Below are 14,478 nucleotides of genomic sequence, written 5' to 3'. Positions count from 1 at the left end.
CACACAGACATTTTAAAAAGACTTCACACAAAAAATCCATCTGACAAAACCTGGCTGCATGATGCATGTTCCTGTACTCACACATATCATGGGCTGCAGCATAGATACTTGGGTAACCCTGTATGTGTTCCTGACAATTTTAACATCTCAACAATGTTCTACATGCAGGAGAAAGCAACAGGTAATAGAAAGGAGCAGACCAGTATTGGAGGAGGGCAACTTAACATCTAGGGCTTGAATGACTTTGAGGAGGCCAGCTTGGAAATCCTTGGGATTGAGTACATGGAGGGAGTCAACAAAATGAAGGCGGAAGTATCCCCGAAGCTGAGGGCTGGTACTGTCATTCTTGTGTTCTCTCTTCTTTGCCTACTCATGCAAGCACATTGTTGCCCAGGCATATACTCTAGCATTCTCTAGCACATAGTGTATTGTCATGTAGGAAATATTTGAACAACAACAACAAATTGCATTTATATAGCGCCTTTAACATTGAAAACATCCCAAGGTACTTCACAACGGCATGAGGAGAATGGATGTCAATGAGCCAGCATTCTAACATATTCTGTTCCTATAGGTACCTCCCCACTCCTGGCAAACAAAAAACCCAGCAAAACTCACAGTCCCTTGTAAGAAAGCAGCACCCTATAAGATCTGGCATCACTCATTCAACCTGTCAGAAGCACAAGTACAGATACATTCATCCCAGGATTTAGACAGTGAGCTTGATGATAGTGTACCCAGGTAACACATTGAGCACGAATAAATAGGTTGCAATGGAGGAGCAGGAAACTGCTGACCAGAGGGTGGACTTGCATCTTTCCACAGCTACAGGACCTGCTTATAAAAGAAGGTTGCTATCTAAGCATAGTCATCTTGTGGAGTCATTTGAGACTGCACAGCTTGGAAATAACTATGGAGGAGTCCACAAGCCACATATGTGTCACCATGCAGGAAGGTTTATTGGTACTGCAGGCCACCATTAAGCTTGGCGTAATTCCATGGGAATCTACGGCCCCCAGTTCAGACTAGAAGCCTTGGACCTCAACCTGCAGCAGATTTTCTTGTCTGGCTTTAACACGGTGGCAGATTGGATGGAGAGAGCCATTACACAGGGCTTCACTCCCTCATTCTGGCCCAGACGTCTGCACCTACATAAATCACTGAGGGAGTACTCAGCACTAAGGCCATGGTGGAATAGACCCATGAGGCTGCCACATCCCACCCATCTAATTCCCCCATTTCAAGTGACAGTAGATATGCCAGAAAGTGACATGGCAGAACCAATAGCAGGGCCATCTTATGACTTAATACAAGGAGCTACAAGGTTACCTCAATCCTAAGAATGTTCCACGGACACTCAGCAGACAGCCACCTTACTTATTTCTCCCACTAGGGAAGAAACTAGAAGGGCCACTAGAATAGATTCTGGAAGACACAAACCATACCCTGTTATTAAAGGGAAGATTTAGGATAGAAAATTACTAACTGCAGATCCATTAATCACGTTTAGGGAAGTCGATTGGTTGCGCTTTAAAGGCATTTCTCATATCCCCTTCCCTGTGACTTCTTTCCTACACATGCAAACTAGGCGGAAACTCACATAAATGATCTAAATTGCCTGACCTTAGAGATAGTGTGAGGTCAAACTTTGTCACCATCTGCAAGCACTTGTATGCCATAGCATACAAGGCTACGGACCAAATGCTGGAATATGGGATTAGAGTAGACAGGGCTTGATGGCCGGCGCGGACACGATGGGCCGAAGGGCCTCTATCTGTGCTGTATAACTCTATGACTCTATGACTCTATGACACTTTGCTCATTGCAATCTGGTCCCACCAGCTCTGCATTGGATCAGGACAGTCTACCTTCTGAAATCCTGTCATAAAGGATGTGATTGCAGTCATATTCACAAGGAGAAAGCAATAATTAAAATAAAATTTTGCTACCTCTATTACTGAGTTTCATAATATGGAAACTTTTATGCTCCCAGATAACTTTGTATGTGCCTTTAATTACTTTCTTCTGCCCACACAGGCAGTGAAAGTACCAACCATAGGAAATTCAGCTTTAATTTTGAAGTACTAGAATTTAAAGTTATTTCAATATGCCTTTGCTTCAATTTCACAGATTCACAATCTTCAATACTGTAGTTCCTAAAAACATATCAATAATGCTGTCAGATCCTACTAATCTTCCTTTGTTCCACTGTGAGAGGCCAACACAATGTCCTGTCTGTCTTGTTGACTTAACTCATTTGCGTCTGTGGTTGAACCCAATATGATCACTCAAAGTTAAGCTCTGTGCACGTCAAGTGTCCTAATTCAGTATGTGAGGATTCCTTCAAAGGACCAGATTACTGTATGTCAATGAGATGCAAAAAGTAAAAACAGAAATTCTGAAACTATGAAGTAAAAAAACCAGAAAATGCTAAAATGCACAGCAGATCAATTAGCATTTGAAGGAGAAAGACAGGTTAACCTATTGGATGTAACTTTTAGCAGAAGTAAGGATTATCTTCAAGGGAATGCATAATGTAAACATATTGTGGCATATTATCCAGGGATTTACAGAGATAGCCAACACTTACTGCATATTTTAGTCTACTGAAACATTGTCATCGGGTATAATGGCAATAGGCTTGGTTTGTATGCTACAATTTTCAGGTCTGATGAAGCACTTCCAACCTCAATTCTCACATGTCATTTAAGAAAAATTGGTTGGACTTATATAAAATAATCCATCAAATATGTCTCCATTTTCATTAAGTCCACTTACTTCTTTGCTTCACAAAGCCTAACGTTTTTTAAACTTGTATTGACATTTAAAAAAATATAATTTTTATAGCCTCTGTTAGGTTCAGGGGAATGTTACATAAAATGTACTATAATAATTATAAACTGACTGTCAGTGATGCTGGCTGAGTCAAACTCATCTAAAAATCAATTTCTAATTAAGAACTGAAATATAATGGATATCATTTACATCTGAGATTAAAGATTCATCGGTTGCTAAATGATTATTGATATCCAATGCTCTTTAAAAGTACATATATTAAGTTGCACTGGGACCAATATACTTGACGGATTAGTGTTAAATATAGTGGATAGAGAAACCGTTGGTTAAATTGGCAGTGATAGTAAATTGCAGAGCTACAGAGAAGATGCAAATTCTATCTCATGGTTGAGTTGAGTTATCTTTTTCTCAATATGGAATTACCCCAGAGAACTTTTAAAAAACACCCATTCACTTTCAAATATCAATTGCAAAATGATGATTATATGGTTAGAAGTATGTATAGAATGTACTTCTAACTGAATGCATATTTAATAAGCATACTCCTTCAGTTCCTGAAATATTATAAGACAAATGGTAGTTTGGTGAATGATTGCTAACATAAACCAGAAATGGTTAACAATTCTGCTATTTGTCTGATTTTATTTGGTACTATTTTCTAATCCATGTTTGAAATAAGAATATTTGAAACTTTAGATATGTTAAAGTTAAAAAGTAATGATAAACCTTACGTAAACACTGTATCAAACAAAATTCCAGAAGAACAAAAAACATGATTAGGTAAATTGTTTCAGCATTAGGTACAATGGATTATCGAATCCATCCAGAAACATAACAACTTGCATTTATATAGTGTTTCATAAGCATTCCAATGTACATTTTATTGAAAAACCTCAAAATTCTGTACTTGGAGGAAAATAGGGAGAGAGTAGGGCCACTTAAGGATCAACAAGGTCATCTATGTGCGGAACCACTAGAGATGGGTGAGATCCTAAATGACTATTTCGCATCGGTATTTACGGTTGAGAAAGGCATGGATGTTAGGGAACTTGGGGAAATAAATAGTGATGTCTTGAGGAGTGTACATATTACAGAGAGGGAGGTGCTGGAAGTCTTAACGTGCATCAAGGTAGATAAATCTACGGGACCTGATGAAATGTATCCCAGGACGTTATGGGAGGTTAGGGAGGAAATTGCGGGTCCCCTAGCAGAGATATTTCAATCATCGACAGCTACAGGTGAGGTGCCTGAAGATTGGAGGGTAGCAAATGTTGTGCCTTTGTTTAAGAAGGGCGGCAGGGAAAAGCCTGGGAACTACAGACTGTAGTGGGTAAGTTGTTAGAGGGTATTCTGAGAGACAGGATCTACGGGCATTTGGAGAGGCAGGGACTGATTAGGAACAGTCAGCATGGTTTTGTGAGAGGAAAATCATGTCTCACAAATTTGATTGAGTTTTTTGAAGGGGTAACCAAGAAGATAGATGAGGACTGTGCAGTAGACGTGGTCTACATGGACTTTAGCAAAGCCTTTGACAAGGTACCGCATGGTAGGTTGTTACATAAGGTTAAATCTCACGGGATCCAAGGTGAGGTAGCCAATTGGATACAAAATTGGATTGACGGCAGAAGACAGAGGGTGGTTGCAGAGGGTTGTTTTTCAAACTGGAGGCCTGTGACCAGCGGTGTGCCTCGGGGATCGGTGCTGGGTCCACTGTTATTTGTTATTTATATTAATGATTTGGATGAGAATTTAGGAGGCATGGTTAGTAAGTTTGCAGATGACACCAAGATTGGTGGCATTGTGGACAGTGAAGAAGGTTATCTAGGATTGCAACGGGATCTTGATAAATTGGGCCAGTGGGCCGATGGAGTTTAATTTAGATAAATGTGAGGTGATGCATTTTGGTAGATCAAATCGGGCCAGGACCTACTCCGTTAATGGTAGGACGTTGGGGAGAGTTATAGAAGAAAGAGATCTAGGAGTACAGGTTCATAGCTCCTTGAAAGTGGAGTCACAGGTGGATAGGGTGGTGAAGAAGGCATTCAGCATGCTTGGTTTCATTGGTCAGAACATTGAATACAGGAGTTGGGATGTCTTGTTGAAGTTGTACAAGACATTAGTTAGGCCACACTTGGAATACTGTGTACAGTTCTGGTCACCCTATTATAGAAAGGATATTATTAAACTAGAAAGAGTGCAGAAAAGATTTACTAGGATGCTACCGGGACTTGATGGTTTGACTTATAGGGAGAGGTTGGATAGGCTGAGACTTTTTTCCCTGGAGAGTAGGAGGTTTAGGGGTGATCTTATAGAAGTCTATAAAATAATGAGGGGCATAGATAAGGTAGATAGTCAAAATCTTTTCCCAAAGGTAGGGGAGTCTATAACGAGGGGGCATAGATTTAAGGTGAGAGGGGAGAGATACAAAAGGGTCCAGAGGGGCAATTTTTTTCACTTAAAGGGTGGTGAGTGTCTGAAACGAGCTGCCAGAGGCAGTAGTAGAGGCGGGTACAATTTTGTCTTTTAAAAAGCATTTGGACAGTTACATGGGTAAGATGGGTATAGAGGGATATGGGCCAAGTGCAGGCAATTGGGACTAGCTTAGTGGTATAAACTGGGCGACATGGACATGTTGGGCTGAAGGGCCTGTTTCCATGTTGTAAACTTCTATGATTCTATGATTCTATGAAACTCTGCTGTAGCTTTTTAGTTACAAGACAAATCAATACATAGTAATACATGAAAGTACTTTCAGTCATTACTCTGTCTGCATAACTCTAGTTGCCCTGGACGTGCTGATGTAATAAATTTTCACCAAACCTTCTGGGCAGCTACCTTTACTGTAGCCGCATCTCTTTTGGAAATTTTCAAATTACTGTACTGTACTGAGTCCCACAAAAAAACAAACTATTTTTTGTAGATTGTTCCTTGTGATGGAAATTGAACACCGTCAGGGTGTATACATTTTTAAAAGCTCAGTCAAAATGCGTGCAGTACTGTGCTTTAATGACAAAATCGCTGACCCGATTTTAGTCTACTTGTGGGAGCTTCGGTCAACAAGTTAATGTCCTCTGAGGTGCTCCTGCTCCGCCGCCGTAATATCACCAGAAACGTGGTTGGAAATCCCATCTATATATGTGCAGCGGGGTTTCCGCCACACTTCCTGCGAAGGTACAGCAGTGGAACAAAAGCAGCTCCGAGAAAATTCTGGTCCGATGGCTTTTAAGATGAGCTGTCAAGCTTTGTAGTTTATATGCGCCGTTCCAAGCACCTATAATTTTATTAAAATGATATGAATCTGCATTTCTTGTGTCAACTTTCGATGTCACACTTTTTGATTTGCTCCCACATCAGCATTATGGGCTGGAGATTGGGCCGTGTAGCACCTGTTGTTTCGGCGCGACGTGGCCTCCCGAAGTTCCAAAATGGCGTCCGGAATGCGCACGCATGCTTCCAACTTTACGTGCGCCGGACGCCGTCTTGGTAAAGGGTTTCGTGCACGTGCAGATAACAAACGCCGGCAGCATGTAAAATGTGGAGACTACGCGTGAGATCGGTGTGCAATGCTGATTTGAAGTGATAGACACCATTTTGGCACTTAACTCTCCACTCAACGTATTGTCTTAACCATGAACACCTGAACATGTCTTAGAGTACCTGGAGGACCCCCCACGAGTGCTATTTAAAGGGATCATACAGGTGTTGCAGGTTAGTTGATGGATTATTGCTTCTGGCTGGCTGGTAGAATAGGATGTGTTTGTTGAAGCTTCCTATACTTACAGAGAGTTGCTACAGTATATTTGAGAGTGGTTTGGCAGGTCCTGCCTTATGGTTGGTGTAATTTACAACAGTATTTGAACAAGATTCCTGGCAACCATGGGTGGTCCGCTAGGGCTCCCGCTGGGCATAGAACACGATTGGGAGCATGCAGATAGGCCACAGAGAGCAGGTCTCTGGAGAGGGAGGAGGAGGAGGAGGTGCAGGACACTGAGCAGGAGGCCATATCCCATGAGGTCTTACAAGGAACACTACTCTTACCTCCAGATGAGCAAGGATCAGTGCATCCGACTGCTGAGGTTCACCAAAGAGATTGTGACGGAGATCTGTCACCTGCTGCAGCCACAACTACAGCCTCAGAGCAGGGCAAGGACAGCATTTCCTGTGGCTGTGAAGGGAACCGTGGCGCAGAACTTCTACAGCTCTGGATCCTTTCAGGCCTCTGCTGGCAAGCTGTGCAACATCTCACAGTGTGCAGTGCAGTGCACTGCTGCATAAGGGAGGTCATGGAGATATACGAGATACACAACAGGTTCATCACGTTCCCTCTTGATAGAGAGAAGCAGAACAAGCGAGCACGAGGATTTGCTCACATTGCAGGCTTCCCCATTGTGCAGGGTGCCATTGACTGCACGCATATTGCTATGCATGCTCCACATGTCAACTCGGCCAACTTTATGAACAGAAAGGGATTCCACTCCCTGAATTCGCAGCTGGTGTGCGACCACACGCAGCGCATCATGGAGGTCAATGCCCGCTACCCTGGGAGCAGTCATGGCGCCTTCACTGTGCAGCAGTCCAATGTGCCAGCTATCTTTGAACTGGCTCGGCAAGTGAAAGGCTGGCTACTGGATGACAAAGGCTATCCCCTCATGAGGTGGCTCATGACCCCAGTCAGGAGATCTCCGCACATGTGCAGAGCAGGCCTACAGCGAGAGCCATGCTGCCACACGCAACGTCTTTAAGCATACCATAGGCGTCCTAAAGCAATGCTTCTGCTGCCTGGACTGTTCTGTTGGAGCCCTGCAGTGCTCAGCTGAGCAGGTGTCAAGGTTTGTTGTGGTATGCTGCATGCTGCACAACCTCGCCATCATGAGGGAACAGCCCTTGCCACCGATTATCCGGCAAGACACTGAGCCAGAAGAAGAGGTTGAGGAGGAGGAGAAAGAGGCATTACCATCGCCGAATCCCCCACCATCAACATCCTGGGGGTCACCATTGACCAGAAACTTAACTGGACCAGCCATATAAATACTGTGGCTACGAGAGCAGGTCAGAGGCTGGGTATTCTGCGGCGAGTGACTCACCTCCTGACTCCACAAGGCCTTTCCACCATCAACAAGGCACAAGTCAGGAGTGTGATGGAATACTCTCCACTTGCCTGGATGAGTGCAGCTCCAACAACACTCAACAAGCTCGACACCATCCAAGATAAAGCAGCCCGCTTGATTGGCACCCCATCCACCACCCTAAACATTCACTCCCTTCACCACCGGCGCACTGTGGCTGCAGTGTGTACCATCCACAGGATGCACTGCAGCAACTCGCCAAGGCTTCTTCGACAGCACCTCCCAAACCCGTGACCTCTACCACCTAGAAGGACAAGAGCAGCAGGTACATGGGAACAACACCACCTGCACGTTCCCCTCCAAGTCACACACCATCCCGACTTGGAAATATATCGCCGTTCCTTCATTGTCGCTGGGTCAAAATCCTGGAACTCCCTTCCTAACAGCACTGTGGGAGAACCGTCACCACACGGACTGCAGTGGTTCAAGAAGGTGGCTCACCGCCACCTTCTCGAGGGCAATTAGGGATGGGCAATAAATGCTGGCCTCGCCAGCGACGCCCACATCCCGTGAACGAATAAAAAAAAAAGGCTGAGGATGAAGGGAAGGAGACAAAGGGGGAAGGGGAGGAAGACGCAAGGGGGCAACAGGGAACGCTGGTCCTGTCTGCCAGGGCTCTGCATGCTCACCTGATCCGTGAGCGATACCGATAACGTGAATGACATCTCCCAGGTCACCAACAGTCCTACACTCCCACCCGTCCTCTCCCACATGACCATCAAATCGGCCTCTATATGATTACACATTGCTTCCTCAGCTAATCGCACAAATAAAAACCACCACCCAAATGCAAATTCAAATTCACATTTATAAATTAACACATAAAATTATGCAAACAAAATGAGATTATTCACCCTTGTGCATTCCCTTAGTGCCTGTTGTTCGTGTGCCTTTACCTATCCTAATGCTCCTACGAGGTGCTTCCCCAGTGGCTGGAGCATAGCTGGTGGAAAGCTGTTGACCTTCAATGAAGGAGCATGCAGATGGCCTTGGAGGACGATGTCAAGCAGCTCTGGCTTCAGACTGCACCATCTTGGCAGGGGCTGCAGCATTCTGGCCTGGCTGGCTGACAGGCAACAACAAGGGCACTGGCGGAGTGGCAGGGGTGGGAGCAGGAATGCTGTCATCCTGAGAGAGGTCAGTAGGTTCGACTGCCAAGGCGCCACTGCCACCCGTACGGGGTGGCGCCACAGCAATCCCTGTGATCAGCTGGAGAACGGATTACTGGAGTGCTGTGACGCCCTGGAAGCCCCGTTCCACTGTGGTCCCCAGAGCCACAAGAGCAGCAGCCTGAGCTTCCAGTGCAGCAGTCTGAGCTTCAACTGAAGTTTGCAGTTTTGATGACATTGATTTGTGCTGCAACGGAAGCCGTGACATTGGTCATCTGATGCTGCATCATGGTGGATTCCACTGGTGTGCTGATGGAACTAACCACCTGTTCCATGTGGGTAAGGATGGGCTCCAAGCTCTGCACAAAGCCCTGAGCCAAGTTCGAGGTGGACTCCTCCATGCCTTTTGACATTTTGCGCAGGCTTTCTGGCAGGCTTTGCAGAGCCCCAAGTATTTGGTGGTGTATGCCCATCAGCCATCTTCTGTAGCCTGGGCCATCGAAGTCATCATCTGACTGACTGGCAGTAGAACCAGTGTACGACCTCGCCCTCCGGCGAGCTGGCACCTGCGGTATCCGTTCCCCCCACCCCGTCTCCTGCGCACTTCTGCCCGGTATCTCACCACATGTAGATCCCTCCTCTAAACTAGCTTCTAAAGGATGTGCAGTGTATCTGAGCTGGTGAATGCGAGAGACAGATCGAGTGATGGTGCAGCTTCAGTGTCAGTGTCCTCCTCCTCAGACGGTGCGGGCTCCAGTTCTTGGGTATCTGCAATGACAAAGGGAAACAGGTTGAATTGTGGAGCGGGAGAGGAGCAAGAATGTGTGCTGACAGCATCTACAGCACGTGAGTTAGAAAAGATCGTGGGAGGAGGGAGACGTGAGCAACAAGAAGGAGGATTAGGTATGCAGAGTCCCCTTCGTTGGGACCTCCAGCGCTGCTGGTGGCCACATCCGCAGCGACAGCCCACCCATTGATGTGTAACACTGTCTCCTCCGGGGGGGTGAGGACGTGTAGGCGTGCCTGTCCTCCCTCAGGTCTCTCCAGCTACCAGCTGTTATGCGCCACCTTCTCCTGCAAGACAGAGGGAAGTGTGTCAGTGAGTATCCTGCAAGATGTCTGGGTGATGTGCCTGTCATGGTCGAATAGGTGCCAGTGTATGTGACCTGTGAGTGGTGGTTGTGTGGCCTGCAAGTGTGGTGCTATGTGAGGGTGAGATGCAGCATGCGAAGTGCAGTGTTGCGTACGGATGGGCAGTGTTTGTTGGTGGGTGGGTGGGTGAGGGAGGATGTCGTGCATGGAGTATTGGTGCAGTTGGTAGGATGTGCCACTTGACACTTGCATTCACTCACCTTGACCATTCGCGTCAAATCATTGAACTTGTTTCGGCATTGCTCTCACGTGCGCGGTGCCATGCTGCTGGCATTCACCTCCTGGGCCACTGCATCAAACTGAAGCTATCATCCTGCATTTCTTTATTTCCCTTTTTATTCGTGTACGGTAAGGCGATAACTGACCAAATAGATTGACTCTTAGATAAATGGAAGTTTTTATTGCATTCACACTGGCAACTACGTGTACTGTCCAAAGTGGAGCAAAGGATACCATGGTACTAGTGCAGTTCTGTGTTATTTCTCCTTTCCTTTTATGATCTCAGGAAAGAAACTTCCCAAGGAGCTTCACAGATAAGCATAAGGAACAAAAACACAAAGCCAGGAAGGGAGAGATTAGGAGGGCTGACCAAAAGCTTGGTTGAAGAGATGAGGAAATAAAGAAATAAAAAAAGGAAATGAAAAGAAATGCAGGCTGATTGTTTCAGTTTGATGCTACTTTCAAACTGAATTCATTTCAATCACCATGTACAAATAATTGCATCATTTGATCAAATTCAACACTCGAATGATCACTGGAGAGTAAACATGTAAAAAACAGGAGAAAACAACTGAAGTACAAGCACCCTATAATACAGATTGATTGCTTTCATTAATCTTTTGGGAATATTACAGTAAACCCCTAAAAATAAATTGAAGAGATGAGTTTTTAAAGTAAGAGAGTCGGAGAGGCAGAGAGGTTTAGGGAGTAGGGCTGAGTTGACTGAAGATTCTGCCGCCAGTGTTGAAGTTAAGAAAGCAGGGATGGACAGAAGGCTGGAATCAGAAAAAGAAAGCATTCGGGGGAGAGGCAGGGATACAGGGCTGGAACTAGGAATAGAATAGCAAGGAAGTGAAGAGGCTCAGTGCAGGTTTGTCTCAGTGTGAAAAATCAAAAAAGGATTTAGTTGATGTTGGAGCAGTTGGTTCTGGAGAAATGTCAGAGAGTCTATTCACTCTGGAAGGCAGTGAATAATAAGAAAAGTGCAGCCAGGTGTTTCACCAAGTTGGATAACAGGGGCTGAAAAACAGAAAGAGCAATCACTAGAAGTAATTTACCTAGACCGAGAAGATGAGATGCAGTGGACTGGGAGTTTCTCTTTGGAATTTGATTTATTTTCTTGAGGTTTTTACGAACTGGGTGATTTTGTAATGTGCAGAGTATGGAATTCAAATATGTTTTGGATCCTAAGGGACTGTTGCAATTATTATTGTGTTCTGTGAATAATGCTTTTTAAAGGATATCTCTGCATAACCAGGTGAATGTTTGGATATGCTACTGAATTCTGCTCTATTTACTGACAAATCCCATTTAGTGGGATTGACTGGAGGAAAGGGTACATGGACCGTATCCTATCATTTGCTGATCAGGTGGTGCAAGTTACAATCTCTGACGTAATTGGGTTAGAATCACTGCACCTTTTTCTCCATCGTGTGGGTCAGACAACACACGGTAGGAACTAAATTTGTTCGTGCCACAAATAGGGCGCGATTCTGGCAGGGTGCAGCCAAAATAAATTCATCCTTGGGCCTCATCATAATTCAGGCAGGCTGCCAATTTTGCCCTGCGCCAAGGCCCACAGGTGAGTATGGGAGAAGGGGGGCAATACGGAGGGGATGAGGGCAGACCGGTATCAGTGCAAAGTTGTTTCGTGGAGCCAGCAGAAGCACTCCTGCTCCTTCCGACTCCACAATTACCACATCCCTGGAAGTTTGGGGCCTTTTTTTGAGTGGCCTCCAGCAATCCCTTTTATGATGTTGAAGACCCGGAAATACCAGGTGGAGGTTGAGAATTGCAGGTTCCGACTAGGGCAGACAAATTTAACAATCTGGGTCTGAAGCAGGCGCAGGAGCCTCATTTCAATATTGCGCTCATTTCAGGCGGCCGCCAGGTCTGACTAAAAACAGGCCCGACTAATTTAGCAGTAGCCCGAATGCCATGTAGACCGGCCGCAGGCCTCTGCCCTGCTAAAGTGGTTATCGTTGCACATGTTTTAGGCCCATAAAATGGGTGCAACAATGTTAAATTTAGACCTCAGTGTATTTGATTGTAGTTGTTTATTGCATTTCATGTAAAATAATGACATTATGTAATCATAGGCACCTGTCAGAGGGATGGTGCCTCGCCAATGTGAACCTGTTGTATACTTGGGACATAAAGAGACTTGGAGAAATTATACTGGAATATCAACACAAAAACATAAATGCTAATATTTTTAGGTGGTGAGGAAGAAAAGCCAGAAGCCCTTTTTCATCATGATGTTATGAGCAAGTAACAGAATGATGTAATTCACATCATTGCAATCAATGAAAGGAAGATCGGACAGGGTGTGAAACAGGCTGCTGCCCAGTTAAAATCGACCGTGGTATATCTTACATAAGGAGGTCAGTCATTTTGCTTTCTTGTATTTTCCTCTCTCTATGTGATTAGCTGGTAGGAGTTGTGTCTTTATTTCCGAATTAAATATAGGAATAATCAATCACTGAAAGGTGCCTTTCAACCCTAGTTTTGGGAATGGATTGCCAATAAAGAGAACTGTAGATAAATATTAGTTCTTTCTGGGAGAGTTATATGTTATATTTACAGAGATATTTTAATTAAAGGCTGACTAGAGCAGCAAATTCCTTTTTAAATGGGGAATCAATCAGAACTAAACAGCTGTGGCATCAACAATGTTAAGATATACTAAAAGCTTTATTTACCTTATTGTGCATTTTGCAAGCAACTTATTTTTATGTAAACCATTTGGTGTAGTCTCTAGGATGTACAATGTTTGCTGTAAGGGGGATTACCTTAAGGTGGTAGAAACAGTTTTAAATTAGTGCGACCCTTGCTATTATATCTTGTGTGAGTTTTCCAGATCCACATGTCTACATAGCAGGAGATAGAACAGAAGAGCAACACTCCTCCAGCGGTCTCTAATTTTAATTATCATGTGTGGGTCTAGAATGAAACTTTCTTTAAAAAAAAAACACACCAACTTTATCTTCACTTTAACTTCCTATTCACTCCAGGTATTGCACACACAAGTATTTGCCATGTTTCTGTACTTCAAAAAAAGTTTCATTTTTAGTTCAATTTAAAAATCACATGACAAAGGTAAGGCCAAGAAATTGCTTTCAATTTTACTTGAATGGAAATGATTAGACATTTCTACTGTTCACTTATCACCCATTCAGCAATAAATGTATCTTAAGTTCTCTTTCCTTGGAAAAAATGATTCTGTACATCTTTCAAACTATTCTATAATTAACCTTTCATTTGCTTCTGTTACATACATGAGCAGACAGTACTACTCACACCATTATGTAGGTGTGATTAGGACAAGTGATATGGTATCCTGTGACAAATCCCACATATTTCTACATCTATTACATAGAATCATAGACTCTTACAGCAAATGAGGCCATTTGGCCCATGGTGTCTATGCCGGCTCTTTGAAAGAGCTATCCAATTAGTCCCACTCCCCTGCTCTTTCCCCTTAGCCCTGCACATTTTACCTTGTAGATTTGGTGCTTGAACATTGATTTTCCAGTAAAAGACCTGGAAGCAATGAACATGCTCATTTCTGAGTGGATTTGAAAATTAACAAATCACTTACCCAACTTGTAATCTGCCATCTGAAAAGACTGCAGCCCAAAAATTACATGATCATTTTTGCACAATTGCAGGGTAATTCCAATGGGGGAAGAGGAGTTGGAACCTTTTAGGCCACCTAGCAAATTGTACTCAGAGTGGGGCTGCTGCTTCTGCCCACCCCAGTTATGTTGAACCAACAGTTTCAGGGCATGTCTGGAAGTGTTCCTGGCTACCCTCAGAATTCTACCACAGGCATCCCTGATAGGCCCAGTATTACCTATGTCTGCTGAGAGCTCCACCCCCTCCCAACCACCCAATAAGATTTCCTTCAGTCTCTGGCTCACTTCAAAGGAAGCCAAGGAAAGAAAATCAGTAGCTGATCTATGATGTAGAATGGGACACCACTTTAGGGGCCACTCCAAGATTACACTGCCTCGCAGGGCAAATGCCCCCATTGCACCGCTACAGGTGCTGGTGCTAGCCCCTATTATTTAAAT

The 14,478-nt window shown here is 44.4% G+C and overlaps 1 long non-coding RNA gene across 1 annotated transcript in view; it reads right to left on the bottom strand.

The window, feature by feature from the left end:
- Positions 1 to 14,183, bottom strand: part of LOC137334358 (uncharacterized) — a 94,447-nt gene extending 80,264 nt beyond the window's left edge. The window contains exon 1 of the long non-coding RNA XR_010966128.1: positions 14,004 to 14,183. This is a non-coding gene — a long non-coding RNA (uncharacterized lncRNA). The remainder of the gene's footprint in view (positions 1 to 14,003) is intronic.
- Between the last annotated feature and the right edge of the window lie 295 nt (positions 14,184 to 14,478).

The sequence above is a fragment of the Heptranchias perlo genome, chromosome 2 (genome assembly GCF_035084215.1).
Source record: "Heptranchias perlo isolate sHepPer1 chromosome 2, sHepPer1.hap1, whole genome shotgun sequence".
NCBI classification, from domain to species: domain Eukaryota; kingdom Metazoa; phylum Chordata; class Chondrichthyes; order Hexanchiformes; family Hexanchidae; genus Heptranchias; species Heptranchias perlo.
The sequence above is the reverse complement of the archived record's forward strand: the minus strand, read 5'-3'. Positions and strand labels throughout refer to the sequence as shown.